General features: G+C 42.4%; 1 protein-coding gene across 3 annotated transcripts in view; it reads right to left on the bottom strand.

Annotated features, from left to right (window-relative positions):
• klf12b (Kruppel-like factor 12b) overlaps positions 1–15360 on the bottom strand; it is a 137713-nt gene extending 122353 nt beyond the window's left edge. For 2 of the 3 annotated variants that reach the window (XM_054786881.1, XM_054786882.1), the window contains exon 1: positions 15099–15360. The gene's annotated coding sequence lies outside the window, so the exon portion shown is untranslated. The remainder of the gene's footprint in view (positions 1–15098) is intronic. The other variant, XM_054786883.1, reaches the window with a different exon arrangement.
• Positions 15361–16573: the final 1213 nt, after the last annotated feature.

The raw sequence follows: 16573 nt of genomic DNA on the forward strand, positions 1-16573 counted from the left end.
GCGCTTCATGTAAGGCTGTCGTACGTTTCACTCACTGGGGACGTACGTGTGTGGGCATCGTACGAGGCTCGGACAGCCCTCTCACTTCGATTGCAATATCATCATACTGGCTTCCTACGGCCTACGGCTATCGTGACCGGGAGGCAAGAGCCACCCGCCGTGGCCGGGTAAGCTGCATTAATGTCGGACACGCGATGTGAGCAGCCACCGTGCGTCCACCAAGGTTGGGAGAACCACAGTGTACAGCTGGAGGAGTCGCCCACCGCAGGAGGAGCCGCTGCCGTGGCCGGACAATGTACACAATGTACCTTTAAACCTGCGACACACGCAAGGGTCACACACTCCTCCTCTGCCTTGCCCTTGTGACCTGGCTGTGTGCAAGGTTTTCCTGCCTGCACGCAGAAAATAATTTGCATCCCAATGTTTTTCCTACGGGCTTTGCGTGCTGTCTGCAGGTTTGAAAATCTGTGCAGGCCACACGCGTGTTTCTTGCGATTTTCCCCATTTTTGCACGTAGCCAGCACGTACATCGCGATGTAAGGCCCGCTTAAAATAGCAACGCTTTCCACACATTTTAAGTCAATAACGGCGTGATGGTTAATGCAATGATTGATCATAAACATTTACTGCTTTCCATTGCATGTTCATAAACTAACATGTGACTTCACTTCACCACTTAGCATTTGTGTCGCCTAAAAAGTGTGTATGCCAGCTACAAAGTTGGCGTACTGGTGCTCACATTCTCATGTCAGGTTTGTTCCAGATCGCATACTTTGCGTGGAAAACGCCATATGCAACTTTTCTGCATGCAAGCTTTACAGACGAGACCCCAGAGCACTCAAACTTGTCCAGTGGTTCTCAGTTATTTTTTGTCATGCCCCCCCCTTGGGGACAGAAATGTTTTCACGACCTCCCCAATTTGAAAGACTATTCAAACTGATAATATCTATTTATTCATCTGTACCATACAGGCTGAACTCAAAACTGAATCCAGTAAAATGCAACAAAATGGAGAGCTGTGAAGCAAACACGTGTGTTCGAGAGTCAAATTGCATGTTGTGTAGGATAGATTTCTACATGTTGGCAGGTCTGCACTAACATCCAAAGTACTCCCTGCATCTCACGCCCCCCCGACAGAGTCAGTGCTTCTCAAATAGTGGAGCGGTCCGGTCTCCCCTGCGGGGCACGGTGAACTGTCGGGGGAGGGGCGGCATGAGAGGCAAGGAGTACTTTCAAATATTAGTGCAGACCTGCCAACATGTATGAATTTGTTGTACTCAGCATGCAATTTGACTCTTTAATACATACACGTGAATGCTTCAATGCTCTCCATTTTGCTGCATTTCACTGGTTTCACTTTCAAGTTCAGTCTGTACAGTACAGATAAATAAATAGATATTATCCGTTTCTCAGTAGTATTTCAAATCGGGGGGGGCGCAAAAACATTTCAGAAAATAATTGAGAACCACTGGCCTAGTCTGAGTGCGCCCTGTGAGGCAGTGGGGAAGGGGCTACTGAATGTTCTGAATCCCTGTTTCCATATCAGTGTTGCACTGAGCAGACAGCCATAGCGGACAGTAGCGGAAGCCATGGTGGACTTCTTCAGACAGCAAACAAGTAGTATTCCAGGGTCCTCTCATGTAAGGTAGCAAAATGAGGTCACCAAAATGTTACAAACTGTATCTAATTTGGTGAGTGTACAGTACACTCATATGAAAACCATGTGCAGGAACATCTTGCTGCATGGACAAAAAAATAAAACCAAAGTTACAATAAAAAGCACCTGCATTTCATTTCATCAGAATGTCTAAAACTCACCAAGGGGGAAATCATTCATAAATCAGCTTTTTTTTTTTTTTTAAAACGAGGTTTTCTTGTCTCTGTGAAAGTTCCTGACCTCTACAAAAAAAACACATTGATCCCTTGAGAAGCTGCTCGCTCTGAGAAATAAAACTCCAAAAACGTTGTTTGGTTTGTCTGCGCCCCCATCTGCGTGTCAGACGTACTCTCTTAAGGCTTCCTGAGTCACTGCTGGGTTCTGCAATCTGGCTGCAACACACACACACACACACACACACACACACACACACACACACACGTATAAACACACACACACACACCAAGTCAAGCAAACACACCTTGTTTGTGACCTCTGCCAACACCCACGTTCAACCTATCTTTGGTTTAGAGACAAGACATACACTCGCACATAAATCCACGCATCTCTCGGTAGCTGCTGAAGTGAGAAGAATAGATGCCCATTCAACACAAGCTGCCACCTACAGCCACCCACAATGTGCACTAATTCACACTCGCGCTACACACACGCACACGTACACGCACAGACACACACACTGCTCCCGCTCCAGAGTGTGACATCCTCTTGCATCATGTGCCTTCGAATGCTGCAGAGGAACAGCTAAACAAGCCGTGACCGTGACGGCTCAAACGTTGAGGTGGCGTTACTCAAGGCTCGCACAAAGTCAAAGACATTTGTGACAGCGCTCCAGATAGCGCTGTTTGCAAGCGACAATAGGTTTTGATGTAACCGCGAGAAAGATACCTTAGAAACAATAGCAATAGTGTCAATACATGATGTTGCAACATCAACTCTCTTGACTAGTGAATGCAGCATTGGGGTTAATGACTGTGCATCTAAACTAGACTGTTACCAGCGCAGGAGGGGGGAAGAGCGTTTAGTAATGGTCACAAGAACTACTGAACAATAATATTCAATATGTAGCTGAGGAGAAAGGGGCTAGCTCTGGCGGAGGGGGGGGGATCAATAACGGTGAGATGGACTTATTATCATCTAAAGCAGACAAAGCAGCAACACATCACCGTCAATGGCCACTGGTGAATATCCGATTAAAACCTCGTAAGTCTGCTTTTGAAGTTGTTTTTTTTTTAGCATGTCATGCTAAAAAGAGTTAAACAAGGAATAAAGGCAGCATGTATCTCCATGCAGCAAAGTCAAGCAGCAAGGTAAAAAGTCGATCGTCATATTGTTTTAAACAAATATGTCCATTTTTGTTTTAAAACACGCACAACATGTTTAAAGAGAAGGCTCAATTGTCATTGCTTTGACAAACCGAATGCCAAAATGACATTAGATAACAAACATAATGTTTTAAACAGATGATTGATGAACCTTGTCAAATTCAGGCGGCTTGTTTAGCCATCACAATTGAAATTACGTGGCGTAATAATTAGGGTTGGGCATCGTTTGAATTTGAACAATTCAGATTGCGATTCCTGGTTTCGATTCCAGTTCCAAACGATTCTCGATTCCGATGCTTTTAAGAGGCAGGGTCATAAAAATGTGCATGTTTAAATGAGGGCGCTAACCAGAGTTCTTTTTGGATGAAATGTCTGAACTTCTCCATAAATTGTTTCATGATATGAACTTCAACTTTACTATGAATTTCTTTCAGGACTATTTTCAACCAGTATATAAAAATCAAACCATTCAGTTTGAATATAAATGTTATGAAGTTTGTTTTTACTGGCGTACACGTTCTCAAAAGATGGTTACTTTTGAAAAGTAGTGTATTTTGTTTGTTGCTTCAATGTTGGTGTAAACTATTTTTTCATGACAGACACAAGTACTTGATAACACAAGTAAGCAGGATATAGCCCAAAGTGCTCTTATTTTGAAGGCTGGAAGTGTGTTGTGTGAGTTGAGAAAGTCCCTTGACTGTTGCTAACAGAGACGGACTGCAAATGATTAAACTTGCCTAGCCGTAGCCGTAGCTCCCGTTCTTTATTTACACCGAATTTCCACATCAGCGAGCATCCTGAAACCCTCGATTACACTGGAACGAGACAGACGTCATTCATTTGACTTCCCTGATTCTGATTGCTTCGAGGAAGTCCGACGTAGCACGTCAAAGACAAAGTACTCTGTTATTTCTACACCATGAATGTGTAAACATTAATCACGTTGGTCGTGCACCCCCCATGATATATCATTGTGTTGCAAATGTTGCACTGAGCCAACCGCTCTTTTTTATGAAGTTAAGCCAAACTTTTAGCCACTTCTTCCTTGTTGGTGCTCGCCGGCTTCTTCTTTGTTGGTGTTCGTAGCTATTTATTCCGGTCGGCGAAGTGGACATCGAAACTAGGAATCTAAATAAAAACATTTGAACAATTGGAATGTTAGTCCCGGTTCCCATCGATGCTCGAGACTCGAGGCCCAACCCTAGTAATAATGCACTGCTTTCATTTCATCGTTTTGTGTTTTTTTATTGGCATAATAATCATTGAACTGATTAACGGTTAATTACAAAATGAGTCGATTCGAATTGGAATTGATTGTCAGTCGTGTCATGAAGCAATTGAGGAGAAATGGAAGTGTAATAGACGGCTGCAACCAGCAGAAGCGCTGCTCATTCAACTAGCTTGTGGTCCACAGAAAAACAACATGACGTCAGCTATGGGACACGAAACAGAAGTTCAGAACATTCACAGTCATTCGCCCATCCTGGTTTTAAAAAAATAAGAATGAATCGATTCCCTGATCTTGAATTTACCACAAACTTGATCAAGTACAAGTAGGTAAATATTGCTATGACCTGAAAGGAACCGGAACTTGAGAATTGCGTCTTGCAACCATCAAAAGGAAGTCATCATTTTGGACACACGCATGTCCTTGTTCAGACGTTCGTTTCTGTTGGAAAATAACATTGATTTTTATATGGAATACTTCATGACAAAACAGCTTTTTCTCTGTCCTTGAAAAAAGCAATAATGTGTGATATGCTGTTGTCAGATAGTGGTAGTGGTTTTTGAAGTCAAAATGAAACACCTCTTTTCCAGGAGATGCAGTTGGGAGTACCAGCAGGATTACAATAACCTGCATGCCTCCCACCCACCACCCACATACCTCCTTTACTCTATATGGATTGTTAGTTCACTCCTGCCCTAATGGGGGTTTCTTTCAGAAGCCTTTTATCCCCCTAGGCTGTGATGGTGCATATGTGTGCACAGGCTGGTGCTCTAACATGTAATGTACGGTATGTCTTAATGTGTGCCCCTTCCTCCACCCTACAACCCCCCCGGCCCAGCATATGTACTTTGTACATACAATTTCCACAATGGCTTGCCCACTGAGTGCATCGCAGCACACGTGCATACACATGCTCTCTAAAGGCCGGCCTAGATGTTTTTACTACACTGGTGCAATTGCGGCAATACAGACGCATCGATGCACAGAGCTCCAGGAACTCACATGGAAACATGTTAGTTTGCGCTGATTTTAATGGCGCAATACTGACCCTGATAGTGATACAGTATATGCATCAAGCTGTAATGCAGCCGAGGTTGTTTTTAGGTATACCATATGACAAGAGCACTCTTCTGTTTTCTAAGGATCTCCAGTGAAAAACACGAGTCAAAAGATCTTCTATATGATAGGCGGATGTTTCAAGACCTACTGCAAAAAGTGCTCTGCTGTTAAACAAATGTTTAGTCACTCCCCAAGTATTGAACTAATGGCATTCGCTCTATACTCTATTCGAGTCAAAAATCCTCTTTATGACAAGAGCGCTCTGCTGTTTTTAGTAACCTACTGCAAAAAACCAGTTCAAGATCCCGCTATACCAGTGGTTCTCCATTATTTTTTGTCATGACCCCCCAAAATGCTATTGAGAAACTGATAATATCTATTTATTTATCTGTACTGTACAGACTGAACTCGAAACTGAAACCAGGAAAATGTAACAAAATGGAGAGCTATGAAGCATACACGCGTATTTTTGTCAAACTGCATGTTGAGTACGATAAATTTCTACATGTTGGCTGGTCTGCAGTAACATTGAAAGTACTCCCTGCCTCTCCCGTCCCCCCAACAGTTCACCGCGGCCCACTATTTGAGAAGCACTGCTCTATACTGTGACAGGAGCTCTGCTGTTTTTAAGGACCTATTGCAGAAACCCTAGTCAAAGATCCTCTATATGACAGGTTGCAGTGTTTAAGGACCTACTACAAAAAATGCTAGTCAAAGATCCTCTATATCAGAAAAGTGCTCTGCTGTTTTTCAGAATCTGCTGCAAAAAAGTTTCGTCACTCCCTTTTGAGCCAATTTGATGTCATTGGCAGCCTGGATTTGGCCAGTGAGCCACCAGTTGTGGATGCTTCAGTATCTGACAGAAGTAAATCCAGCCCAAAATAACAAACCAATTAAAACACATCAATAGTGCAGTTTTTCTCCCCTCAGCGTGACCCGTTACAGGCTCTCCAACGCCACTTGATAATTAAAAGCTTCTCTGTGTTTACGTTAATTAGTCATCTGGTGACATCAACAGCTTAATGACTTTTTATTTGAGAGCATGATGGCGATACCTGGTGAAGGCCTGCGTTCACACCCCGGGAGTCACGGTACGTTGCGGGAAGTCGTTTATTTCAAAGCCAAAGACCCTTGTGGAATGCCAGCGCTACCTAAATGGATTCCACATGTTGTTGACATAATTTCCTCTTAAAAGTTGAGTCAAGAGGTACACACAGGCAGCATCCTTAACTCAGGCCTGGTCTGAGTTTAGATGAGTGTTCCTATCAGTTCAGCACATGCATGGTTAAAAAACACTGGATCTTTCTTGATCTATTTGCCTCCCTTCCATTTCTCCTCCCTTGTTAGCAAACCATATTTGGGCAGACACTAGGAATCATGGCCACAGATAGACAGGCCCTACATTGGCATGCCTTTCCATCCTCGCCATGGAAACATGCGAAAGCAGCCTTAAATCAAATGATGGGAGCAGGCTTTCCTAAGCCAGTCACTTTCCGGTAAGGGCGTGACAAGATTTTCACTAAAGCAACAACGAAAAGACACAGTCACAATCTCCTTTGGTGTCTTTTTTCCCCTCTCAAACTAAATGTTTAACATGCTTTACTGAAATAATTACAAACCAGAAATTACCAATGACAAGTTGTAATCCCCTTTTGTTAGTGTGCAGCTTTTGGGGGGACAGATCAGCAGTGTTTATAGACTAATCAGTCGCAGCGTTGCACAACACTTTTACATGCTCGGCCACAGAGCACACATGCTGCGCAACTCCGTGTGCGCCCTTAACTCAATTTTGGCAAACAAACACGGGCTGGACACCGGGGGGGTCAAAGGTTGAATCCGCAAAACACAAAAAGGAACATTTTGTCACCATCTGACAGGATGAAGTAACCGCACATGCGCAGCTGGGTTGGCACATTCTCACAAAAGAAAAGTTAATTATTGGATCTTTAATGGTAGAATGGGCTTGTAGCCTGGCTTGTTTTATTTCTTTTTATATGCTTGACACTTGACTTTTTTCAGCTGAGGGAAGCATTTGTAGCTTTTTGGCCTTGGAAAATATAGTTAGCTTGTGATGCAATGATTATTCATAATGCAGTGAACATTGTACATTACACACAATAATAAGGCAATATTATAACAATAATAACATAATAATAACAATATTAATGGCAATCGTCTATGACAGGGGTGTCTGAAGTGCGGCCAAGAGGTCATTTTGCGGCTCGCGGCTGTTTTTTTAGTGGCCCGCAGCACATTCTAAAAATAAAATAAATAAAACAACAACAGCAAAATGGAAAAACCAGCAGTAATTTTACAAGAATAAAAATATTAAAAGCAAAAAGTAGAGATGTCCCGATTTTTTGGCTTCTAATCTCATCCGAATTTTTTTATAGTCTTGCCGATCCGATCTGGTACTGATCCTTTTTTTTTAAATAATAATAAGCTTTTGTTACACACATTAATTTGTAACAGCAATTAATTGAGATCTATTAGTCTGGATAACCACAATGAGAGCCATTATCCACAAATTGCAAAATCATGAAACAGTGGTGAAACTTCCCAGGAGTGGCCAGCCAAACAAAATTATCCAAAGAGCGCAGCGATGACTCATTCAAGAGGTCACCAAAGACCCCACAACAACATCCAAAGAACTGCAGGCCTCACTTGCCTCAGTTAAGGTAAGTGTTCATGGCTCCACCATAAGAAAGACACAAAAACGTCCTGCATGGCAGAGTTCAAAGAAAAAAACACTGCTGAACAAAAAGAACATTAAGCCGCGTCTCAATTTTGCCAGAAAACATCTTGATGATCCCCAAGACCTTTGGGAAAATACTCTGTGGTCTGACGAGACAAAAGTTGAACTTTTTGGAAGGCGTGTGTCCCATTACGTATGGCGTAAAAGTACCGCCGCATTTCAAAAAAAGAACATTATACCAACAGTAAAATATGGTGGTGGTAGTGTGATGGTCTGGGGCTGTTCCGCATTTCAAAAAAAGAACATCATACCTACAGTAAAATACAGTGGTGGTAGTGTGATGGTCTGGGGCTCTTTTGCTGCTTCAGGACTTGCTGTGAAAAATTACAGTCGTTGCTGCTAAGGGTGACCCAACCAGTTATTAGGTTTAGGGGGCAATCACTTTTGTGGTCAAACTGTTTCGTGAGACATGCTTGCATAAATGCAACACAGATATCCTCAAAGACGTTTGCCCCTGCAAAGACATTTTGTTTGGATGATTTTAACTAATCTTGCTGATATTTTACACATATGTCGCTTTTCAGTAAAGGTGTGTACCAAATGTCATGGCAATTCAGCTGTGTGAGAAATTTCAAGTATATCTGACTTATGGGGGTCAAATTTTGTGGTTTTCCAACAGTGCCATTATGTGGTGAATTTGTCAGAAAAATAATAGAGCAGGCACAGTGGTAGTGTATGTTTTGACAAGTTTTCAACCTTTGCTGTGCAGCGGTTCAGTATTAGAAGTGTAGGCTTACTTAAACAAATACACTCATTTGACATGCCCAATGACTGTACCTCAAATTCCATGTGTTAGATGCGTCCCTGTTTAAGGCAGACACTTACACTGCAGATTTCCTGACAATTGTCACAGCAAACCTCACATCTTCTTCACTTTTCTTTGGCTTAAAGTCGCAACAAGAGAGCTGCAGTCTTCCTTGCTAACCACCGTCGATACACCCCATTGCACTCAGCCCGGATCAATCATACGGCAGTCCATCAATACAGCAGCAGTTAACCCAGCTGATTAGGGCTAATACTGGGAATTTCACATCTCCACCAGCAACAAAAGGTGATCCTGTGTAGCAAGAAGATAGGGCCGAGAACTTCCTGATGGACTCTGTCTGTCAGCATGCGTCCAATTTGTGTGTCCAAACAAGGCGGAGGGTGATTAAATGTCCTGGGTGGTGGAGTGTTGATGGACAGATAGAGTCTATCCATTGGTGATTGCCTTTTTAATTGACTCCCCCCACAACCACCTCCACCGCCATCAGCAGCACCACCTGAGCTGATCGCAATCATAAGCCTGTGGACCGTGAGCAGTGGAGGGGTTGAGCTGCAATACGACAGAAAGATTACGACTGGAAATGTACCACATCACGCTGTTTACGATGTGCTGAAGTACAGACCACAACAAAGGAGCAAAACCACGACCTCAAAGAAATTTAACCAACGCTTATAGGGCTCATGATACCAAAGCACGTTAATCTTATTATTTTTGCCGTTATTTGAAAAATAACATTGAAAGGCATATTTTCCGTGCTGTATGTGTGCTTGAATGTTGAAATGTTTGCCATTTTTTAGGCTTTTCGACACTTCGTCCGGGATGGAGGAGGTAGCAAGTACACCACAAGTTACTACCTGGAAGTTATCGTTCACTCCAGTGCTTTTTCAGTTGTTATGGTCCCGTTCTGGATGAATTTCTGTTGAATGTTATATATTTTTTATATATATTTTTCCTTGTGTTGAAGACTTTTGCTGGAACACTCGAGGAGACATAGTAAGCTTGTTCACATTTCCAAAAGACGCCACCACTGCGTCAGAACCTTCGGCATGTTGGAAGATTTCGAGGGACAATTGCTGTCACAGGAATGGAAATAAAGTAGAAAATCCATAAGATGTTTGACCGTGGAAAAGCATGCCAAGGTGGCAGTAAGTCAATCCACATTTTTCGACTAAATGTGATAGTAGCCAGCCTAGTGCTGGACTAATTCAGCGTTGATTCGTAACTATTGTAGTGTGCAACAATAAATCCAAATGGTTGTCTTTGATTGCAGCGTCACTACAAATCTTATAATAATAATAATAATAATAATAATAATAATAATAATAATATGGGTTGTCATGCCAAATTGCTCAACAACATCGCTATCACTCGTCTTCAGCTCTGTGCAGTGTGCATAAAGGTGTCAGTGCCAGTAAAACATATCATACACATCACAACACAATATCAGTGGACGTGTTTTTGTGAATATGTCACTTTCTTCACATGCATTCATGGCTGTATTTGAACCTAGTTGCCGGCCAGAAAGTGTTCTCGACCTGAATGGCTAGCTAAACTTGGATCGCTGTCAGTCGTCTTTCTAGTCTATCTTGGAGTCAATCTGTCAGTTTCAGTAATGAAATCCATATTTTTTTACTATTCTATTGTATTTATGTAGGAATAATAGTATGGGGTTTCATGACAGGGCTAGATAAGCAGCGATCACCACTCATTGGTCTTGTATTTTGCAGCATACTTCCTGACTTAAAAACATAGTTGTTTGTCATTGTTTTTTTTCAAACTTGTTTTGGTATCATGAGCACTTTAAAAAGGTCCACTCTACAGTAGTCTTCTTTATTGACACCGATAAATACAGCGTGTCTGCACATGACATCAGCAACCTCATGCACTTGAAGCTTTATTGTGAAGTCACCTTCACCTTATGAAGTCGAGCTGCTGTTATGCACGACCAGGGCTAACCAACTGGCAGTTCGTGGACCAAATCAGGCCCGAAAATGACATTAGACTCGCCAGCGGGTTTAGTCCAAGACTTGGGAGCGACTAACAAATTTCCAGAAACAACAGACCATTGTCATATACACGTAGAGGATCTTTGACCAGCGCTATTGTACAACATACAGCATCCTGTCATACAGAAGATCACTGACTCGTGTCTTTGCAGTAGGTTCTTAAAACCACAGAACGCTCCTGTCATACAGAGATCTTTGACGAGTGTTGACGATCTATGACTGTAGCAGGTTCCTGTAAACAGCAGACTATCATACAGAGGATCTTTGACTAGAGTTTTGCAGTTAATTGAGTAGATTAGCCTTGTGCTAGACTACTTGACGATCCCTACCATAACAGGACAGCACAACAGGACACTTTGTGAGGTACACCTGCATACTCTAATAAGATTGTTCCTATTTATCCTGGTAGTTTAAAATATTCCCCTGTTCCACCTAAATGTACCCGGATTAAAAAGTTCCTCTTGGGGCCAAAAAAATTCCTCCTAGCCACTAGGTACTTTTTCAGACTTTCCAGGAGCTATAAAGGGGCTGGCTGCGCTGACCAACGCTGATTGGTTGAACACACTTGTAGTGTTTCTACTCAGCCACCATGTTTAAACCAGAGTCCAGCAACAAACTTTCATTCATTCATTTTTACAAGTTTCATGTAGCTACGTGAAACTACGAGAACTGGACGGACTCTTATGAACGTATTTATAAAATTATATATTAAGCAGGATTTGGACACGGGGACGCAAAACAACCCAGCCTGTGGAATAATAGGTGACAACCTGGTGGATCTAAATATAGGACACACATCCAAACAAATGGGGGAAATGCTGAAGAAGCAATATCATAAGAAGATGAGGAACAGTCGCAGTGGGTCCAACCTGCTACTGTACTAACATACCGTATGGCCACCAACTCAGCGGCTGCAACAAAGTACGAGCTTGTTGCTTCAGGATGTGTGTCTAAATGGAGGAAAGCAGTGAATGGATGGAATGAAGGTAAATCATATCAAATATTTACTTTTTTGTTTGTTACAAGCTGTAACAGTAGTCAGCGACAAGCCATTTGTTAAGCTACAAAAGCCGAGTAAAAACCGAATGCTAATGCCAACAGGCTAACACTTGGATGTGCTTGCGTTGTCGACGTGAGCGCAACACTGATATTTATTCTTTATTTATTTTTATTTACAGATGAAATGAACCATAGGAACTCATCTGACCCTCATGAGATCATCCACTGACAGGACGTCTTTCCTACTGTGTTGGACACTGTGGACGTAGACGCTAAGAAAGCCCTAACCTTTCACTGACCCAGAACATTTAGTTTTTTCTTGTTATGTATCTGTTTGCTTTGTATTTTATTGACTGACACTTCAATTTAAAAAATCGGACCTAACATTGACTGTTTATTCACATTGGATCAGTGTAGAAATATACCACTCCCTCATAAGTCGTCAGCCTGATTTGAAACGGTACATATTTGCGTGTTGTGTATAAAACATAATGTATAACCCAGGGTCTTATTAAGATGACCACTCACGTTGTGAAAGTGCTTGGCATGAGGAAAGAAAGACTATCACCAACACACTTCCGGTCTTCATATTAAAAGCGCTGCTCTTTACACTTGGTCTGACTGTACTGAACAAAAGTCACAGAAAAGTAGCTTCCAACAACATGAATACAGACTCGCCATTGGTAAGAGCCTGGAGTATGTTTTCCAAAGAGAAGATGACCACATCGTTTGTTGATGTGTGGGTGACAGCCAGTGTGCTAGCATGAATTGACTTGACATCGAATAAACCCAAACATGAGCACACAAAATAACCTCACCATTATGCATACACGACCAGCTCCAAATTTGGGAACAACCATGAGGTGAAAGAAGAACAAGAAAAATATAAGTCTATTTGTGGTAGAACTGCAGCAAACAATCGATGGTTAATCGCTTACCCAATTAATCAACAACCATTTTGGTCATTGATTGTTTTTTTTTAATTTAAATATGTAAATATCCTCTGATTTCAGCCTCTCAAATGTGAATATTTTTTTATTTCCTTAGCCACCCATGAAAGCAGACATTATCTTTGTGTTTGAGCAAAGACAAGATATTCACACATATCAGCTTTGACTTTGGAAAACAGTCCATCCATTTCCTATGCCGCTTATCCTAATTGGGGTCGCGGGGGTATGCTGCAGCCTATCCCAGCTGAATTCGGGCAACAGGCGGGGTACACCCTGGACTGGTCGCCAGCCAATGGCAGGGCACATATAAACAAACAACCATTCACACTCACATTCATACCTATGGACAATTTAAAGTCGCCAATTAACCTGACATGCATGTTTTTGGAATGTGGGAGGAAACCGGAATACCGGAGAAAACCCACACACGCACAGGGAGAACATGTAAACTCCACAAGTGGAGATTCAAACCCAGGTCTTCCCGATCTCCTGACTGTGTGGCCAACATGCTAACCACTCGGCCACCGTGCGGCCCTTTGGCAAACAGTGATGGGTATTTTTGCCTGTTTTCTGATATGTTGCGGACCCAACCACTAACTGTAGGCATTTGCTTTATAGTAATTTAGTCCACCTATGGCCTAACCGATTACTCCATTAATTTAAACAACAAGGTTCAGATTAATCGACTAAGAAAATGATCAAGATTGTATTTTTCTGTACATTTATTGTTTTACTGAAGCTATTTGGCAAACATTTAGATTTTGTATTATTTAACAGAACATTCAAACAGCAACCTGGTGTTTGTGCATTTATTTGCTCTGTCAGTTCAAATCTTCAATTTCTGAATAAAGAGGCGGAAATTTAAAATGTGTTTTTTTCAAATCCGATTAATTGATTAATCAAAAAAATATTCGACCGATTAATTGATTATTAAAATAATCCTTAGTTGCAGCCCTAATTTGTGGCAGTATTGGAGAAACTGTCACTTTGTCTCAGAGCACACAACTATGGTGTGTTCAAGGACCGCTGGGAATAAACACTCAGCGAAACAATGAAACCAAATGACATAAACATGTAAAAACTATGGGCTTTCTAACAGTATATTATTTTTCCAATAAAATAATAGCTTTTATTTCCAAAAATGTATATGCATTTAAATCAAATTCATTGTAGTTATTTACAAAGCTATTATGAAAAACATGGTTGTTGTTTTTTTTTTTAATCATTGCAGTTGAATGTTTTCCACAGCTCAGTTTGGCCCTGCACACAGACCAGTGCCGGGCCGCGGCTTGATGGTTGGGGACCCCAGCTGTAATAGATCATTTCTAATTAAATCTTATGGGGAGAAAGTGACTTGTATTCAACGGTACAGGTGAACAACCACAAAAACAAACATTGTTGATACAGCGCTTGTAGTGGAGTTTGGCCAGTGAGTGAACGCTGTACTGATTAGGTAACATAATGCATAGGGAGATTTAAATGGATTTAAGTGTAAGTTCAATTGGACACTAATAATCTCAATAGTTGAACATCAGTGAGCGACGGGTGGTCTCATTTGCACACTTCACTTTTGATTTTTTTTTTTTAAACACACACACAGCTGTCACACAGTTCCAGCCAAGGCAAGGCAGGGCCTCTCTCAGCAAGGTAAAGTCACAGAGGTCAGTGCTCAGTTTCCACATCAAGCCCAGGCCGCCCACCCTCCTCCTCCACCTCCCTCACTACATTTACAAATGCCTTTGCTGTCAGCTTTGCAGGGTCCCCTTGTAATTGAAAATAACAGCCAAGGGCCAGCCCCCCGGCCACTTTCTCTCCTCCACCCCAAGCCTAGTGGCCTCCCTGACAGCTCCCCATCAATACCAATGACTATTACCCTGGAAGTGAGAGTGCTTGACGATGACATCCAAGACACCAGCCACTGCAACACTGCCTCCCACACGCGCACACACACACACACATACATACACATATCCGACCACCTCCTTCCCTAGTGTCCTTCCTCCCAGGCTACCCGAGCCTCCCTAATGTTTAACCCGTTGCTTACAGCTCCCCTGGTCACTAAGAGTACCACAGCAAACAAGCCTTTTTGCAAAGACGCACAATACGACAACTCACACACACACACTCGCTCGCTCTCTTGGCAACTCTTCAGACAGGCAGGCAAACTTTCTACTAAGTTGCGTGTAGCAGTCTTCCCAAGTTCAAACAACTTGACATTTCAGACATTTCAACATGTCACCAGAAACAGGTGAGTTGTCATCTGTCATACATGCACACAAGCAACGAAACGAAGCACAGAGAAAGGAAATAAAGATACATGAATGTGCACACAGACCTTGTCAGAAGCTGCAGAGCCGTGGAGACTGTTTCCTTTCCACGGTCTCCTTTCCCCCTCTCCTATCTGTGAGTATGGACGCGACCGAGTGTGTGTGCGTGAATGTGTGTGTAGCTCCCTCCCCTTCTGCCTCTCAGCTGCTGCGCGCAGGCAGGCAGGCAGCTCTCAGGAAATGAATGGGGAACTCTGCACGGGGTTGTGTTGTACTTGCAAATGACTTAACCCCCCCAGCATCACATGATTCGCTCCAATGTAGGCTGGCCCGATGGGTGGAGGCTTCATAAACGCACAGAGAGGGAGAGTGAGAGAGAAAGAGAGAGAGAGAGAGAGAAAAAAAGAAAACAGGGAAGACAATACACTAGTATACGCTTTAACAGCGTGCATCGAATTACACCCCTCCACCTTCCCCCGCCTGTACCACACCGAGAAGGGGTGTTCCGACGAGTCTAGTTCGGGCGGCCGACCCTACTTGGGTAGTGGACGGCTCTGAGCACGGGGTGTCAGTGCAAAGGAGAACGATATCGTTCAACATTATTTAAAGACGAATGTTTGAAATGTGTGGCGTTTTCATACATTTCCTTTGCGTTTAGGTCACTTTGTGTTTGTGTTAGCATGCTAACACTCATCCTCATTTTACGACCTCACAGCACAACGTTATCTCCGTTAGGAAGCTGTCAGAGATAATTTTCTTTGTTGTGTTTGACTGTGTATGTCAGAAGGCAAAAATACCTAACTTAAGTCCACAAAACTTTCCATAACATTCAGGTGTGGGTCATCGAGGGGTGAATTAGATGTTACTGCAATTTTCAGGGAGGATGGCTGGTGTAACTTCCTTGCCTTCATTTGTTTGCCAGTTGGTTTATAATGTGTATTATCGCCGCCTTCAGGATTGGAGTGGAATAGTCACTTTTAAAAATTAACACATCGCCATTCTGGGTTAACAACAAATTCCTTCAAAATCCGAAAATTTAAACTGCCCACATAAAATTGGCATTCACAAGCTTTAAAGTCTTGGCCAAAGCAAAAGGTGGTGCTCCAATCCGCTGACCAGCAGGCTAATGGAGCCAATCGGAAGCCTGAGGAAAACCAAAAAGGCGCAATAATATTGTAGCGTCTAAACAGGCAATGTTGGAGTAACGATGAGGTGGTTAATCAACAAGCTCTTTATTACAAATAAATGGCTACTGTCGGCCGTAACCTCACCAAAACACATCAGCGCAACAATAGTGGCTTTTCTTGACTGATGCCATCACCCATGCCCCACCGCTGGTGCATTCAAGCCAACCCAAAAGAGTCAGACAACACAGAACACAAATATGTATACAGTGTTCTCTTGTTTATCGCTCGGGATAGGCTCCCAAAATAGCCCGGAATAAGTGGAATCCTCAAAGTAGCCAACTTCATTTTTTTATTATATATGCAGTGTATTATATATATATATATATATATATATATATATGTTTTAAGGCTGTAAA

This window comes from Dunckerocampus dactyliophorus, chromosome 9, assembly GCF_027744805.1.
Source record: "Dunckerocampus dactyliophorus isolate RoL2022-P2 chromosome 9, RoL_Ddac_1.1, whole genome shotgun sequence".
Classification (NCBI taxonomy): Eukaryota; Metazoa; Chordata; class Actinopteri; order Syngnathiformes; family Syngnathidae; genus Dunckerocampus; species Dunckerocampus dactyliophorus.